Source organism: Rhopalosiphum maidis, chromosome 1 (assembly GCF_003676215.2).
Source record: "Rhopalosiphum maidis isolate BTI-1 chromosome 1, ASM367621v3, whole genome shotgun sequence".
Taxonomy (NCBI): Eukaryota; Metazoa; Arthropoda; class Insecta; order Hemiptera; family Aphididae; genus Rhopalosiphum; species Rhopalosiphum maidis.
The window spans coordinates 92955613-92967514 of record NC_040877.1 but is presented as its reverse complement, the minus strand read 5'-3'; positions in this window follow the sequence as shown (position 1 = coordinate 92967514).

The window sequence follows — 11902 nt, the reverse complement described above, 5'->3', positions numbered from 1 at the left end:
TGAAGGATTTATTTTTCGACTCTGAAACTTTACGCGCAACGTCGGACGGGTTCCTAAAACGGTTTACGCGCAAAAAAACGCCAAATAGTCAATATTTTTTTTTTATATTACGGCCCCCCACGATTTCTGTTCATTTATTGACGTTTTTCACCAAAAAATCTAAATTTACGTATTTTTAAGACGGAAGCGTACACGCGATGACTCTAAAAACTTGAAACCTGTACAAGGGACCGTCGGACGTTCCTCCTATATCAGAAAATTGCCGAAAATCCAAATCTAAACCACCTAAGTACGGTAAAAACCACTTTTTTGAAAAATAATGGTTTGCAAGTTATCGTGGTGAAGGATTTATTTTTCGACTCTGAAACTTTACGCGCAACGTCGTACGGGTTCCTAAAACGGTTTACGCGCAAAAAAACTCCGAATAGTCGATATTTTTTTTTTATATTACGGCCCCCCACGATTTCTCTTCATTTATTGACGTTTTTCACCAAAAAATCTAAATTTACGTATTTTTCAGACGGAAGCGTACACGCGATGACTCTGAAAACTTAGATCCTGTACAAGGGACCGTCGGACCTTCCTCCTATATCAGAAAATTGCCGAAAATCCAAATCTAAACCAACTAAGTACGGTAAAAACCACTTTTTTGAAAAATAATGGTTTGCAAGTTATCGTTGTGAAGGATTTATTTTTCGACTCTGAAACTTTACAAGCAACGTCGGACGGGTTTCTAAAACGGTTTAGGCGCAAAAAAACTCCGAATAGTCGATATTTTTTTTTTATATTACGGCCCCCCACGATTTCTCTTCATTTATTGACGTTTTTCACCAAAAAATCTAAATTTACGTATTTTTAAGACGGAAGCGTACACGCGATGACTCTAAAAACTTTAAACCTGTACAAGGGACCGTCGGACCTTAATCCTATATCAGAAAATTGCCGAAAATCCAAATCTAAACCAACTAAGTACGGTAAAAACCACTTTTTTGAAAAATAATGGTTTGCATGTTTTCGTGGTGAAGGATTTATTTTTCGACTCTGAAACTTTACGCGCAACGTCGGACGGGTTCCTAAAACGGTTTACGCGCAAAAAAACGCCAAATAGTCGATATTTTTTTTTTATATTACGGCCCCCCACGATTTCTGTTCATTTATTGACGTTTTTCACCAAAAAATCTAAATTTACGTATTTTTAAGACGGAAGCGTACACGCGATGACTCTAAAAACTTAGAACCTGTACAAGGGACCGTCGGACGTTCCTCCTATATCAGAAAATTGCCGAAAATCCAAATCTAAACCACCTAAGTACGGTAAAAACCACTTTTTTGAAAAATAATGGTTTGCAAGTTTTCGTGGTGAAGGATTTATTTTTCGACTCTGAAACTTTACGCGCAACGTCGGACGGGTTCCTAAAACGGTTTACGCGCAAAAAAACGCCAAATAGTCGATATTTTTTTTTTATATTACGGCCCCCCACGATTTCTCTTCATTTATTGACGTTTTTCACCAAAAAATCTAAATTTACGTATTTTTCAGACGGAAGCGTACACGCGATGACTCTAAAAACTTAAACCTGTACAAGGGACCGTCGGACCTTCCTCCTATATCAGAAAATTGCCGAAAATCCAAATCTAAACCACCTAAGTACGGTAAAAACCACTTTTTTGAAAAATAATGGTTTGCAAGTTATCGTGGTGAAGGATTTATTTTTCGACTCTGAAACTTTACGCGCAACGTCGTACGGGTTCCTAAAACGGTTTACGCGCAAAAAAACGCCAAATAGTCGATATTTTTTTTTTATATTACGGCCCCCCACGATTTCTCTTCATTTATTGACGTTTTTCACCAAAAAATCTAAATTTACGTATTTTTCAGACGGAAGCGTACACGCGATGACTCTGAAAACTTAGATCCTGTACAAGGGACCGTCGGACCTTCCTCCTATATCAGAAAATTGCCGAAAATCCAAATCTAAACCACCTAAGTACGGTAAAAACCACTTTTTTGAAAAATAATGGTTTGCATGTTTTCGTGGTGAAGGATTTATTTTTCGACTCTGAAACTTTACAAGCAACGTCGGACGGGTTTCTAAAACGGTTTAGGCGCAAAAAAACTCCGAATAGTCGATATTTTTTTTTTATATTACGGCCCCCCACGATTTCTGTTCATTTATTGACGTTTTTCAACAAAAAATCTAAATTTACGTATTTTTAAGACGGAAGCGTACACGCGATGACTCTAAAAACTTTAAACCTGTACAAGGGACCGTCGGACCTTAATCCTATATCAGAAAATTGCCGAAAATCCAAATCTAAGCAACCTAAGTACGGTAAAAACCACTTTTTTGAAAAATAATGGTTTGCAAGTTTTCGTGGTGAAGGATTTATTTTTCGACTCTGAAACTTTACGCGCAACGTCGGACGGGTTCCTAAAACGGTTTACGCGCAAAAAAACGCCAAATAGTCAATATTTTTTTTTTATATTACGGCCCCCCACGATTTCTGTTCATTTATTGACGTTTTTCACCAAAAAATCTAAATTTACGTATTTTTAAGACGGAAGCGTACACGCGATGACTCTAAAAACTTGAAACCTGTACAAGGGACCGTCGGACGTTCCTCCTATATCAGAAAATTGCCGAAAATCCAAATCTAAACAACCTAAGTACGGTAAAAACCACTTTTTTGAAAAATAATGGTTTGCAAGTTTTCGTGGTGAAGGATTTATTTTTCGACTCTGAAACTTTACGCGCAACGTCGGACGGGTTCCTAAAACGGTTTACGCGCAAAAAAACGCCAAATAGTCGATATTTTTTTTTTATATTACGGCCCCCCACGATTTCTGTTCATTTATTGACGTTTTTCACCAAAAAATCTAAATTTACGTATTTTTCAGACGGAAGCGTACACGCGATGACTCTGAAAACTTAGATCCTGTACAAGGGACCGTCGGACCGTTCCTCCTATATCAGAAAATTGCCGAAAATCCAAATCTAAACCACCTAAGTACGGTAAAAACCACTTTTTTGAAAAATAATGGTTTGCAAGTTATCGTTGTGAAGGATTTATTTTTCGACTCTGAAACTTTACGCGCAACGTCGTACGGGTTCCTAAAACGGTTTACGCGCAAAAAAACTCCGAATAGTCGATATTTTTTTTTTATATTACGGCCCCCCACGATTTCTCTTCATTTATTGACGTTTTTCACCAAAAAATCTAAATTTACGTATTTTTCAGACGGAAGCGTACACGCGATGACTCTGAAAACTTAGATCCTGTACAAGGGACCGTCGGACCTTCCTCCTATATCAGAAAATTGCCGAAAATCCAAATCTAAACCACCTAAGTACGGTAAAAACCACTTTTTTGAAAAATAATGGTTTGCAAGTTTTCGTGGTGAAGGATTTATTTTTCGACTCTGAAACTTTACGCGCAACGTCGTACGGGTTCCTAAAACGGTTTACGCGCAAAAAAACGCCAAATAGTCGATATTTTTTTTTTATATTACGGCCCCCCACGATTTCTCTTCATTTATTGACGTTTTTCACCAAAAAATCTAAATTTACGTATTTTTCAGACGGAAGCGTACACGCGATGACTCTGAAAACTTAGATCCTGTACAAGGGACCGTCGGACCTTCCTCCTATATCAGAAAATTGCCGAAAATCCAAATCTAAACCACCTAAGTACGGTAAAAACCACTTTTTTGAAAAATAATGGTTTGCAAGTTTCGTGGTGAAGGATTTATTTTTCGACTCTGAAACTTTACGCGCAACGTCGTACGGGTTCCTAAAACGGTTTACGCGCAAAAAAACGCCAAATAGTCGATATTTTTTTTTTATATTACGGCCCCCCACGATTTCTCTTCATTTATTGACGTTTTTCACCAAAAAATCTAAATTTACGTATTTTTCAGACGGAAGCGTACACGCGATGACTCTGAAAACTTAGATCCTGTACAAGGGACCGTCGGACCTTCCTCCTATATCAGAAAATTGCCGAAAATCCAAATCTAAACCACCTAAGTACGGTAAAAACCACTTTTTTGAAAAATAATGGTTTGCAAGTTATCGTGGTGAAGGATTTATTTTTCGACTCTGAAACTTTACGCGCAACGTCGAACGGGTTCCTAAAACGGTTTACGCGCAAAAAAACGCCAAATAGTCGATATTTTTTTTTTATATTACGGCCCCCCACGATTTCTCTTCATTTATTGACGTTTTTCACCAAAAAATCTAAATTTACGTATTTTTCAGACGGAAGCGTACACGCGATGACTCTGAAAACTTAGATCCTGTACAAGGGACCGTCGGACGTTCCTCCTATATCAGAAAATTGCCGAAAATCCAAATCTAAACCACCTAAGTACGGTAAAAAACCACTTTTTTGAAAAATAATGGTTTGCAAGTTTTCGTGGTGAAGGATTTATTTTTCGACTCTGAAACTTTACGCGCAACGTCGGACGGGTTCCTAAAACGGTTTAAGCGCAAAAAAACGCCAAATAGTCGATATTTTTTTTTTATATTACGGCCCCCCACGATTTCTCTTCATTTATTGACGTTTTTCACCAAAAAATCTAAATTTACGTATTTTTCAGACGGAAGCGTACACGCGATGACTCTAAAAACTTTAAACCTGTACAAGGGACCGTCGGACCTTCCTCCTATATCAGAAAATTGCCGAAAATCCAAATCTAAACCACCTAAGTACGGTAAAAACCACTTTTTTGAAAAATAATGGTTTGCAAGTTATCGTTGTGAAGGATTTATTTTTCGACTCTGAAACTTTACGCGCAACGTCGTACGGGTTCCTAAAACGGTTTACGCGCAAAAAAACGCCAAATAGTCGATATTTTTTTTTTATATTACGGCCCCCCACGATTTCTCTTCATTTATTGACGTTTTTCACCAAAAAATCTAAATTTACGTATTTTTCAGACGGAAGCGTACACGCGATGACTCTGAAAACTTAGATCCTGTACAAGGGACCGTCGGACCTTCCTCCTATATCAGAAAATTGCCGAAAATCCAAATCTAAACCACCTAAGTACGGTAAAAACCACTTTTTTGAAAAATAATGGTTTGCATGTTTTCGTGGTGAAGGATTTATTTTTCGACTCTGAAACTTTACAAGCAACGTCGGACGGGTTTCTAAAACGGTTTAGGCGCAAAAAAACTCCGAATAGTCGATATTTTTTTTTTATATTACGGCCCCCCACGATTTCTGTTCATTTATTGACGTTTTTCAACAAAAAATCTAAATTTACGTATTTTTAAGACGGAAGCGTACACGCGATGACTCTAAAAACTTTAAACCTGTACAAGGGACCGTCGGACCTTAATCCTATATCAGAAAATTGCCGAAAATCCAAATCTAAGCAACCTAAGTACGGTAAAAACCACTTTTTTGAAAAATAATGGTTTGCAAGTTTTCGTGGTGAAGGATTTATTTTTCGACTCTGAAACTTTACGCGCAACGTCGGACGGGTTCCTAAAACGGTTTACGCGCAAAAAAAACGCCAAATAGTCAATATTTTTTTTTTATATTACGGCCCCCCACGATTTCTGTTCATTTATTGACGTTTTTCACCAAAAAATCTAAATTTACGTATTTTTAAGACGGAAGCGTACACGCGATGACTCTAAAAACTTGAAACCTGTACAAGGGACCGTCGGACCGTTCCTCCTATATCAGAAAATTGCCGAAAATCCAAATCTAAGCAACCTAAGTACGGTAAAAACCACTTTTTTGAAAAATAATGGTTTGCAAGTTTTCGTGGTGAAGGATTTATTTTTCGACTCTGAAACTTTACGCGCAACGTCGGACGGGTTCCTAAAACGGTTTACGCGCAAAAAAACGCCAAATAGTCAATATTTTTTTTTTATATTACGGCCCCCCACGATTTCTGTTCATTTATTGACGTTTTTCACCAAAAAATCTAAATTTACGTATTTTTAAGACGGAAGCGTACACGCGATGACTCTAAAAACTTAAACCTGTACAAGGGACCGTCGGACCTTCCTCCTATATCAGAAAATTGCCGAAAATCCAAATCTAAACCACCTAAGTACGGTAAAAACCACTTTTTTGAAAAATAATGGTTTGCAAGTTATCGTGGTGAAGGATTTATTTTTCGACTCTGAAACTTTACGCGCAACGTCGTACGGGTTCCTAAAACGGTTTACGCGCAAAAAAACGCCAAATAGTCGATATTTTTTTTTTATATTACGGCCCCCCACGATTTCTCTTCATTTATTGACGTTTTTCACCAAAAAATCTAAATTTACGTATTTTTCAGACGGAAGCGTACACGCGATGACTCTGAAAACTTAGATCCTGTACAAGGGACCGTCGGACCTTCCTCCTATATCAGAAAATTGCCGAAAATCCAAATCTAAACCACCTAAGTACGGTAAAAACCACTTTTTTGAAAAATAATGGTTTGCAATGTTTTCGTGGTGAAGGATTTATTTTTCGACTCTGAAACTTTACGCGCAACGTCGTACGGGTTCCTAAAACGGTTTACGCGCAAAAAAACGCCAAATAGTCGATATTTTTTTTTTATATTACGGCCCCCCACGATTTCTCTTCATTTATTGACGTTTTTCACCAAAAAATCTAAATTTACGTATTTTTCAGACGGAAGCGTACACGCGATGACTCTGAAAACTTAGATCCTGTACAAGGGACCGTCGGACCTTCCTCCTATATCAGAAAATTGCCGAAAATCCAAATCTAAACCACCTAAGTACGGTAAAAACCACTTTTTTGAAAAATAATGGTTTGCATGTTTTCGTGGTGAAGGATTTATTTTTCGACTCTGAAACTTTACGCGCAACGTCGGACGGGTTCCTAAAACGGTTTACGCGCAAAAAAACTCCGAATAGTCGATATTTTTTTTTTATATTACGGCCCCCCACGATTTCTGTTCATTTATTGACGTTTTTCACCAAAAAATCTAAATTTACGTATTTTTAAGACGGAAGCGTACACGCGATGACTCTAAAAACTTGAAACCTGTACAAGGGACCGTCGGACGTTCCTCCTATATCAGAAAATTGCCGAAAATCCAAATCTAAACCACCTAAGTACGGTAAAAACCACTTTTTTGAAAAATAATGGTTTGCAAGTTATCGTTGTGAAGGATTTATTTTTCGACTCTGAAACTTTACGCGCAACGTCGTACGGGTTCCTAAAACGGTTTACGCGCAAAAAAACTCCGAATAGTCGATATTTTTTTTTTATATTACGGCCCCCCACGATTTCTCTTCATTTATTGACGTTTTTCACCAAAAAATCTAAATTTACGTATTTTTCAGACGGAAGCGTACACGCGATGACTCTGAAAACTTAGATCCTGTACAAGGGACCGTCGGACCTTCCTCCTATATCAGAAAATTGCCGAAAATCCAAATCTAAACCACCTAAGTACGGTAAAAACCACTTTTTTGAAAAAAAATGGTTTGCAAGTTTTCGTGGTGAAGGATTTATTTTTCGACTCTGAAACTTTACAAGCAACGTCGGACGGGTTTCTAAAACGGTTTAGGCGCAAAAAAACTCCGAATAGTCGATATTTTTTTTTTATATTACGGCCCCCCACGATTTCTGTTCATTTATTGACGTTTTTCAACAAAAAATCTAAATTTACGTATTTTTAAGACGGAAGCGTACACGCGATGACTCTAAAAACTTTAAACCTGTACAAGGGACCGTCGGACCTTAATCCTATATCAGAAAATTGCCGAAAATCCAAATCTAAACCACCTAAGTACGGTAAAAACCACTTTTTTGAAAAATAATGGTTTGCAAGTTATCGTTGTGAAGGATTTATTTTTCGACTCTGAAACTTTACGCGCAACGTCGTACGGGTTCCTAAAACGGTTTACGCGCAAAAAAACGCCAAATAGTCGATATTTTTTTTTTATATTACGGCCCCCCACGATTTCTCTTCATTTATTGACGTTTTTCACCAAAAAATCTAAATTTACGTATTTTTCAGACGGAAGCGTACACGCGATGACTCTGAAAACTTAGATCCTGTACAAGGGACCGTCGGACCTTCCTCCTATATCAGAAAATTGCCGAAAATCCAAATCTAAACCACCTAAGTACGGTAAAAACCACTTTTTTGAAAAATAATGGTTTGCATGTTTTCGTGGTGAAGGATTTATTTTTCGACTCTGAAACTTTACAAGCAACGTCGGACGGGTTTCTAAAACGGTTTAGGCGCAAAAAAACTCCGAATAGTCGATATTTTTTTTTTATATTACGGCCCCCCACGATTTCTGTTCATTTATTGACGTTTTTCAACAAAAAATCTAAATTTACGTATTTTTAAGACGGAAGCGTACACGCGATGACTCTAAAAACTTTAAACCTGTACAAGGGACCGTCGGACCTTAATCCTATATCAGAAAATTGCCGAAAATCCAAATCTAAACAACCTAAGTACGGTAAAAACCACTTTTTTGAAAAATAATGGTTTGCAAGTTTTCGTGGTGAAGGATTTATTTTTCGACTCTGAAACTTTACGCGCAACGTCGGACGGGTTCCTAAAACGGTTTACGCGCAAAAAAACGCCAAATAGTCGATATTTTTTTTTTATATTACGGCCCCCCACGATTTCTGTTCATTTATTGACGTTTTTCACCAAAAAATCTAAATTTACGTATTTTTAAGACGGAAGCGTACACGCGATGACTCTAAAAACTTAAACCTGTACAAGGGACCGTCGGACCTTAATCCTATATCAGAAAATTGCCGAAAATCCAAATCTAAACAACCTAAGTACGGTAAAAACCACTTTTTTGAAAAATAATGGTTTGCAAGTTTTCGTGGTGAAGGATTTATTTTTCGACTCTGAAACTTTACGCGCAACGTCGGACGGGTTCCTAAAACGGTTTACGCGCAAAAAAACGCCAAATAGTCGATATTTTTTTTTTATATTACGGCCCCCCACGATTTCTGTTCATTTATTGACGTTTTTCAACAAAAAATCTAAATTTACGTATTTTTAAGACGGAAGCGTACACGCGATGACTCTAAAAACTTGAAACCTGTACAAGGGACCGTCGGACCTTCCTCCTATATCAGAAAATTGCCGAAAATCCAAATCTAAACCACCTAAGTACGGTAAAAACCACTTTTTTGAAAAATAATGGTTTGCAAGTTATCGTTGTGAAGGATTTATTTTTCGACTCTGAAACTTTACGCGCAACGTCGTACGGGTTCCTAAAACGGTTTACGCGCAAAAAAACGCCAAATAGTCGATATTTTTTTTTTATATTACGGCCCCCCACGATTTCTCTTCATTTATTGACGTTTTTCACCAAAAAATCTAAATTTACGTATTTTTCAGACGGAAGCGTACACGCGATGACTCTGAAAACTTAGATCCTGTACAAGGGACCGTCGGACCTTCCTCCTATATCAGAAAATTGCCGAAAATCCAAATCTAAACCAACTAAGTACGGTAAAAACCACTTTTTTGAAAAATAATGGTTTGCATGTTTTCGTGGTGAAGGATTTATTTTTCGACTCTGAAACTTTACAAGCAACGTCGGACGGGTTTCTAAAACGGTTTAGGCGCAAAAAAACTCCGAATAGTCGATATTTTTTTTTTATATTACGGCCCCCCACGATTTCTGTTCATTTATTGACGTTTTTCAACAAAAAATCTAAATTTACGTATTTTTAAGACGGAAGCGTACACGCGATGACTCTAAAAACTTTAAACCTGTACAAGGGACCGTCGGACCTTAATCCTATATCAGAAAATTGCCGAAAATCCAAATCTAAGCAACCTAAGTACGGTAAAAACCACTTTTTTGAAAAATAATGGTTTGCAAGTTTTCGTGGTGAAGGATTTATTTTTCGACTCTGAAACTTTACGCGCAACGTCGGACGGGTTCCTAAAACGGTTTACGCGCAAAAAAACGCCAAATAGTCCAATTTTTTTTTTTATATTACGGCCCCCCACGATTTCTGTTCATTTATTGACGTTTTTCACCAAAAAATCTAAATTTACGTATTTTTAAGACGGAAGCGTACACGCGATGACTCTAAAAACTTGAAACCTGTACAAGGGACCGTCGGACGTTCCTCCTATATCAGAAAATTGCCGAAAATCCAAATCTAAACCACCTAAGTACGGTAAAAACCACTTTTTTGAAAAATAATGGTTTGCAAGTTATCGTTGTGAAGGATTTATTTTTCGACTCTGAAACTTTACGCGCAACGTCGTACGGGTTCCTAAAACGGTTTACGCGCAAAAAAACTCCGAATAGTCGATATTTTTTTTTTATATTACGGCCCCCCACGATTTCTCTTCATTTATTGACGTTTTTCACCAAAAAATCTAAATTTACGTATTTTTCAGACGGAAGCGTACACGCGATGACTCTGAAAACTTAGATCCTGTACAAGGGACCGTCGGACCTTCCTCCTATATCAGAAAATTGCCGAAAATCCAAATCTAAACCACCTAAGTACGGTAAAAACCACTTTTTTGAAAAATAATGGTTTGCAAGTTATCGTGGTGAAGGATTTATTTTTCGACTCTGAAACTTTACAAGCAACGTCGGACGGGTTCTAAAACGGTTTAGGCGCAAAAAAACTCCGAATAGTCGATATTTTTTTTTTATATTACGGCCCCCCACGATTTCTCTTCATTTATTGACGTTTTTCACCAAAAAATCTAAATTTACGTATTTTTAAGACGGAAGCGTACACGCGATGACTCTAAAAACTTTAAACCTGTACAAGGGACCGTCGGACCTTAATCCTATATCAGAAAATTGCCGAAAATCCAAATCTAAACAACCTAAGTACGGTAAAAACCACTTTTTTGAAAAATAATGGTTTGCAAGTTATCGTGGTGAAGGATTTATTTTTCGACTCTGAAACTTTACGCGCAACGTCGTACGGGTTCCTAAAACGGTTTACGCGCAAAAAAACGCCAAATAGTCGATATTTTTTTTTATATTACGGCCCCCCACGATTTCTCTTCATTTATTGACGTTTTTCACCAAAAAATCTAAATTTACGTATTTTTCAGACGGAAGCGTACACGCGATGACTCTGAAAACTTAGATCCTGTACAAGGGACCGTCGGACCTTCCTCCTATATCAGAAAATTGCCGAAAATCCAAATCTAAACCAACTAAGTACGGTAAAAACCACTTTTTTGAAAAATAATGGTTTGCAAGTTTTCGTGGTGAAGGATTTATTTTTCGACTCTGAAACTTTACAAGCAACGTCGGACGGGTTCCTAAAACGGTTTACGCGCAAAAAAACTCCAAATAGTCGATATTTTTTTTTTATATTACGGCCCCCCACGATTTCTGTTCATTTATTGACGTTTTTCAACAAAAAATCTAAATTTACGTATTTTTCAGACGGAGAAAGCGTACACGCGATGACTCTAAAAACTTAGAAACCTGTACAAGGGACCGTCGGACCGTTCCTCCTATATCAGAAAATTGCCGAAAATCCAAATATAAACCAACTAAGTACGGTAAAAACCCACTTTTTGAAAAATAATGGTTTGCAAGTATCGTTGTGAAGGATTTATTTTCGACTCTGAAACTTTACGCGCAACGTCGAACGGGTTTACTAAAACGGTTTACGCGCAAAAAAAACGCCAAATAGTCGATATTTTTTTTTATATTACAGGCCCCCCCACGATTTCTCTTCATTTTATGACAGTTTTTCACAAAAAAATCTAAATTTACGTATTTTCAGACGAGAAAGCGTACACGCGATGACTCTGAAAAGTAGATCCTGTACAAGGACCGTCAGCACCGTACCTCCTATATCACAGAAAATTGCTCTGAAAATCCAAATCTAAACCAATAAGTACGGTTAAACACACTTTTTTGAAAAATAATGGTTTGCAAGT